Here is a 6,919-nt window from a genome sequence, read left to right as displayed (position 1 = left end):
TCTTTGGAATATAATAAGGAAAATAAGTAAACTGTTATAAGCATAGAACATACCATAACTTAACATGGTTTCAGAGCTGAGGTGAAGACAAAGCCCGAGCAAGAGCAAGAGCAATCATCGAAGAGAAGATTGGCAAGGCTATCCTAAAAGAACCATGGGGTCCTCAACACTCATTCCTACTAAAGACAAGCTCCGTGAGAAAGCTGACTATCACGGATGGAGGATGTCTATCGATCTAACCCTTGAGAATCAAGGAGTGTTGGATCATGTGAGAGGCAATATTGTTGAGCCTCCATCAAATGCATCCACTGCTACCTGGAACAAATGAAAAAATGGAGAAGTCAAAACAATAGAAGATCATCCAGGACTCTATCAACAAGCACTTGGTGGCCTACATCTCTGAACTGGACACCTCCAAGGAAATCTACGATAGACTGGTGAGTTTATTTAAAGTTAATGATGCAAATCAAGTTTTGTTTCTTAGAAATAAGCTGAGGGAAATCAAGAAGGGTAAAGATGAAAGTATGCAAGCATACTTCTTAAGAATCACTGAGATCAAGAACGATCTCCTATCTATTGGGGAAACTATTATTGACAGAGAAATGACACTCACAACTCTTGGAGGATTGCCATTTGAATGGTATGTGTTCAGGACTACTCTTTTGAACTATAATGTAATTCCTGGTTTCGAGGAATTAATGGCTAGATGCATTCAAGAAGAAACAAGGGAAGAAGTGCAAGAAATGCCCATGCCTAAAGGTCCTCCTGCTGCCTTTTCTTCTCATGCAAAGAAAAGAAATAATTCCGGGACTAAATCAAAAGGAAAGGCTGGACCTAAGGCTAGAAGAAAATGACGATGTTACATTTGCGATAAAGCAAGTCACTATGTATGAGATCATGAGCATCATGATGAATGAGATCATGGACATAAAGGGAAACATGAGATCATGGACATATAGGATAGCATGATGATGATGCACACTAGTTTGAGCAGCATTATGATGGATAAAATCATGGACATGGGTAGCATTATGATAATCATGATTAGAGAAGCATGGTACAGTATGCAGTGGTGCAACTCGAAATCCCTCTGATGGCAATCAAAGGAATGAAAAATTCAACAGCAAAGGTAAGAGGAGAGCTGGGAATCAAGGAAGAGGACAAGCATTCAAGAAGGCTAGAAATTCTAGGATGTATTAAATGCACCTGACCTCAAAAGGAACCTAGTGTCCATCTTGGCAATGGAAGACAGAGGCTACAAGGTAACCTTCAGCAATGGCAAGGTATGTATATGGAAAAATAATGTTAAAGATGCCTTTACTCTTGGGTTTAGTGTTGATTCATTATATCAGGTCGATGGAAGTCTGCTAGGTGTCATGTCTTGTGACACAACTCTTTAGTCCGAACTTTGGCATCAGAGGTTTTCCCACCTTCATTACAAAGCTCTACCCGATGTAAGACAAATGGTAACAGGGATGCCCGAATTCCATGTAGAGAAAGAAGGTGTATGTCCAGGATGTGCCAAAGGAAAGCTCAAAAGGGGACCATTCCCCTCAAGCCAAAGCAAGACCTCCAATATATTACAATTGGTTTACTCAGGCATACCTGAGGTTGGCATTAAGAGGGAGACTACTACACCACATACTCCTGAGCAGAATGGTGTGGTGGGAAGGAAGAACCACACGATGATGGACGCTGTCTGGGCCATGCTACATGATCAAAGACTTCCAAAGTTTCTATGGGCTGAAACTACAATCACCGCCGTATATGTACAAAATCGATGCCCTCATCAAGCATTGGGTTCCTAAACTCCTGAAGAAATGTTCACCACCGGTCAAAGGGAAGTCATGATTAGTCATGATGTCACCTTTGACAAAGATATGGATCTCAGCAAGGTGGACAATCGGCTGACTTTGAGTAGCTCTCAAGAAGCCAACACCAGGGAACCGAAAGAAAAGGATGATGAATCAATGCCTGATGTAGAAGAACCCATGGATCCGATTGATCCTCATCCACATGAGCCTTCCTCTTCTAGGAAGAGGCCTTCATGGCTTAGGGGGATACTTGATGATGCTGAAGGACATGCTGCACCCTGAGGAACCTTCCATCAAAGTAAGAAACTTAACAGGTATCAGGGATACCTGACCATCATGAGCACGGTCATTACAAAATGAACCTTCATCATTCTCGGATGTCATCAAGCATTAACTATGGAAGGATTCTATGACCATAGAATATGAGTCTATTATGGAGAATGATGTATGGGAAGTAGTTCCCGGACCCTGGACGAGGCAATTGTTACTTCAAAATGGCTTTACAAGATAAAGCATGCAACAAATGGAAGTATGGAAAAGTATAAGGTTCATTTTGTTGCTCGTGGTTTATCCCAGAAGGGAGGTATAGACTATGATATTTGCACCTGTTGCCAGATATACGACCATCCACTTGATCATAGCCCTTGTGGCTTCACAAGGATGGAACCTACATCAGATGGATGTTAAGACCGCGTTCTTGCATGGTTCTATCAAAGAAGAGGTCTATGTTGAGCAACCTGAAGGATTTGAGATTTATGATTGAAAATCTCATGTATGCAGGTTGAAGAAGGCTCTCTATGGGCTGAAGCAAGCACCCCTAGCATGGTATGAGAGGATCGATAGCTACTTGATGAATCTGGGATTCACTAGGAGTGACGCTGATCCTAACCTTTACTTTAAGGTTGAAGATGATAAGCCTTTCATACCGGTGTTATATGTGGATGACCTCTTTCTAACAGGTGCAAACCCTCTCATTCACAAATGTAAGAGGGAGATGGCTTCTGAATTGAAATGAAGGACCAAGGACTTGAAGTGTGGCAGAAGCCAAGGGAAATTTTCCTATCTCAAGGAAAATATGTGGTAAATATATTGGAAATATTCGGTATGATGGACTGCAAGCCTGTGACTACCTCGAGGATCTTAACTTTTAGAAGTTATATGGTAGTGATGTTAGACCAGACTTGGGAAATGCCTCTGAGTTTCAAAAACTCATTTGCATTGATGTTCTTGGTGAACCTCCGTCCGAACATATGTTTTGCAGTTAGCATTGTGAGCTCATATTTGGTTGAGCCTCAGTGGATTGATGCTAGGAATCTTCTGAGATGTCTTCAGGACAAAATCTCTCATGGATTAAGATACACTGCCGGAGATGTGAGACTACTTGGATATACTGATGTTGATTGGGCAGGCAGTGTGGTGGACCGTAAGAGCACTTCCGGGTATTGTTTCACCTTGGGATCTGCTTCGATATCCTAGATGAGTAGGAAGCAGAAGTCGGTGGCTTTGAGCACTGCCGAAGCAGGATATATTGTTGCTAGCATAACCTCGTGTGAGGCAGTCTGGTTGCGAAATCTCTTCAGTGAGCTGTTTGGATTTACATTGGATACCACTATGATTCTCTGTAACAACCAGAGGTGGGATTCGATTATTGAGGAATCCCATATTCATCAATTGCTCCAGCAGATAGACATCATCTGGGATATGGTAAGTCGATGAGCAAGGAAGCTCCATCACATTAAGATGATGTACATGTTGATACATCTTGTCAAAGCCTCGAGGAAAGATCTAATCTGTGATTTTCCCAAACGACTTGGAGTCGGCAAGAAACCCATGTACAAGGGTCCTGCATGTTGCATACATTGAGCTCTGGGAGCTCTGAGGGCTTGTGGTTCCTACTGGAGCAACATATGACCACAGGGTGACTCACCCTCCCTAGTGGTGCACACTGGAACAAGATGATTCGCTCTCTTGTGGGACAAGATGATTCGCTCTCTTGTGGAACAGGATGATTCGCTCTCCTGTGTAGCAGGATGATTAGTTGTCCTGTGAGGCCTAGATTGATGTGTTCTCCATGGCAGCCTGGATTGATGTGTTCTCCACGGCGATTGTAGCAGGATTGATGTGTTCTCCTGTGAGGACAGGATTGATTAGTTCTCCTGTCGAGGCATCCTACCCATGTAGTCTGGGACTCATGGGAAGTACCTCTCATCTGATCAATGAGCAGGGAAATGAAGTTAGGGACCATAGTAGTACCGATGGACGCATCGTTGTATCTACCGTACTCCCTACGCTAGGATGACCTCCATTGATTTGGGATCAATGATACTAGTCTGGGACCAGTGGTAGGAGTTGTACCATACTATGACGCTGACTTCGGGTCGGTTGAGACTAGTCTGGGACTAGTGGTACATACTCCGAGACTGACTTCGTGTCAGTGCAGTACTAGTCTGGGACCAGTGAGAGTGGTACATACTATGACGCTGACTTCGGGTCAGTTGAGACTGGTTTGGGACCAGTGGTACACTCTCTGAGACTGCGATACTGGTCTGGGACTAGTGGTAGGAGTTGTACCATACTATGATGCTGACTTCAGGTCAGTTGAGACTGGTCTGGGACCAGTGGTACATACTCCGAGACTAACTTCGTGTCAGTGCAGTACTGGTCTGGGACCAGTGAGAGTGGTACATACTATGACGCTGACTTCAGGTCGGTTGAGACTGGTCTAGGACCAGTGGTGCACTCTCTGAGACTGCGATATTGGTCTGGGAACAGTGGTAGGAGTGGTACTTACTATGAAGCTGACTTCGGGTCGGTTGAGACTGGTCTGGGACCAGTGGTACGCACTCTGAGACTGACTTTGAGTCAGTGGAGGATGATACTGGTCTAGGACCAGTGGAGTTGTACTCACTATGACGCTGACTTCGGGTTGGTTGAGACTGGTCTGGGACCAGTGGTACATACTCTGAGACTGACTTTGAGTCAGTATGATACATCCTCGATAATTTCTTCTTATTCATAATTCGGACAAAAGCAGATCAGAACAGAACAATGCAAGAGCAGAGCAGAACAGAGAAAAACAGTACAGATCAGTGCAAGGCAGAACAAGACAAAGCAGAACAGGCAGAATAGAGTAGAGCAGGGCAAGGGTCAGGCTGTACAGGGCAGTGCATTTGATGGATGAATAGTAACGACCGATAGACAGATTGTAGATGAAGTTCTCCATGGTTGAGAGGGAGTGTTAAAATTGGAAACCAGGGAAAAACTTCATGTGGGTCATCTTATTCATGGCTGATAATATTTTTATTAGATTCCTCTCGTCGAGAGGTTAGGATTGATATAAAGGTCATCCGATTCCAATAAGTATTCATGGAGATATGAATTTATTTTGATTATGGAATTATTATCAAGTCGACCTACATCTCATGTAGGCTCAGAAGCCCAACAGTCGCATCTATTCACCAACCAACGTTGTGTATAAATATAAGAGGACTTTTCCTCATTTGGACTCACTCATCTCATCACATCTCTCTCTCTCTACTACGCAGAAATGAGTCTCTTCTCTACTGCATTGAAATGGGTCTCTCTCTCACACATGTGAAGCCGGAAGCTGTTGAATTTGAAGCTGCAACTGCAGAAGTAAAGATTGACTTGCGTGGCCTAGAAGATCTTCTCTTTGGAACTACGTTGTAGGTTCATCTGAACCTCCTCTGAAAGCCGCAACTTTTGGTGGTGGAATGAAGTCAATCCAATGAACGGTTTGCAAGATATCGATTGCCCTAGTTTGAAGCCGGAAACTGCTGAAACTGAAGTTGCAACTGCAGAAGTAAAGATTGACTTGCGTGGCCTATAAGATCTCCTCATCTGAACTACGGTGTAGGTTCATCTGAACCTCCTCTCAAAGCCGAAACTTTTGGTGGTGGAATGAATTCAATCCGACGGTCGGTTTGTGAGATATGCTCTGCCCTAGTTTGATAATGAAGTCGCTAATGCTGATGCTGCTGATCTAGGGTTTGCTACTGCTGATATGAATCAGATTTATTGTACTATTTCTCTCTGCTGAATTATTGAAGATAAAAGAAGATTTGATAAAAGGGTTTCCCCACACATTGTGGGGTTTGCCCCTGGCTAGTCGCTACATCTTGTGTCCCTTGTCTTGGCTTGTTTTCTGTCGATCGTTTAATGTTCTATCTGCACTTTACTTTATATACGTGTGATTGCTAATCTTTGGAATATAATAAGGAAAAGAAGTAAACTGTTATAAGAATAGAACATACCATAACTTAACAACTTTGACTCGGTTGAATTATACCAGCCTCTAGCATTTCTGTAACCATACATTCAATTTCACTCTTTTGGGCATAGAGATATCTGTACGACCTGATGTTTGGAGGAACACTTCCTGGAATCAAATGAATAGCATGATCATGATCACGCATAGGTGGGAGACCTTTGGGAGTCTCAAATACCTTGGAATGATTGTCCAAGATTTTTTTGAGATCTGGAGAAATAGATGATTCTGATGTGGAAACATCTAGCGTACATAATTGTGCAATTACACCTCTTTGTTCCTTTTTTAGAAGATTTGTCATACCATTAGAGCTGATTATCTTTCCTGGTTTCCCTGCGATACCCCTTAATTCAACTTCCTTTCCTTCCATAGAAAATTTGATGAAAAGTTCTTGAAAATTAAAAGCTATTGTACCCAAGGATTGTAGCCATTGGACTCCTAGTACAACATCATCACCTCCCATTGGAATGGAAAGCATTGGGCTAGTCAATACATATTCTCCCATGGATAGCTTGATATTATGGCACTTTCCAGAGCAATTTATTGTTCCTCCATTTGCAACCATCACTTGACACTCTGGTGCTGGATATAAGAAGCAATTCAATTCTTTTGCTACCTTACAATGAATAAAATTGTGGGTGCTTCCTGAATCAATCAACACTATTACCTTTTTATTCTTGATTTGTCCTTCTATCTTGATGGTTTGAAGAGTGGTAATTCCAGACAATGCATTACAAGATATGGTCGGATTCATTTCTTCTTTATCTAGGCTTTGTTCTTGGAGTATATCCTCTTCTTTTGACCCTTCTTGCTCCTT

The sequence above is a fragment of the Pinus tabuliformis genome, chromosome Q, assembly GCF_031772625.1.
Source record: "Pinus tabuliformis cultivar Carrire ecotype Pingquan chromosome Q, CPIR1, whole genome shotgun sequence".
In the NCBI taxonomy this organism is placed as follows: domain Eukaryota; kingdom Viridiplantae; phylum Streptophyta; class Pinopsida; order Pinales; family Pinaceae; genus Pinus; species Pinus tabuliformis.
The sequence above is the reverse complement of the archived record's forward strand: the minus strand, read 5'-3'. Positions refer to the sequence as shown.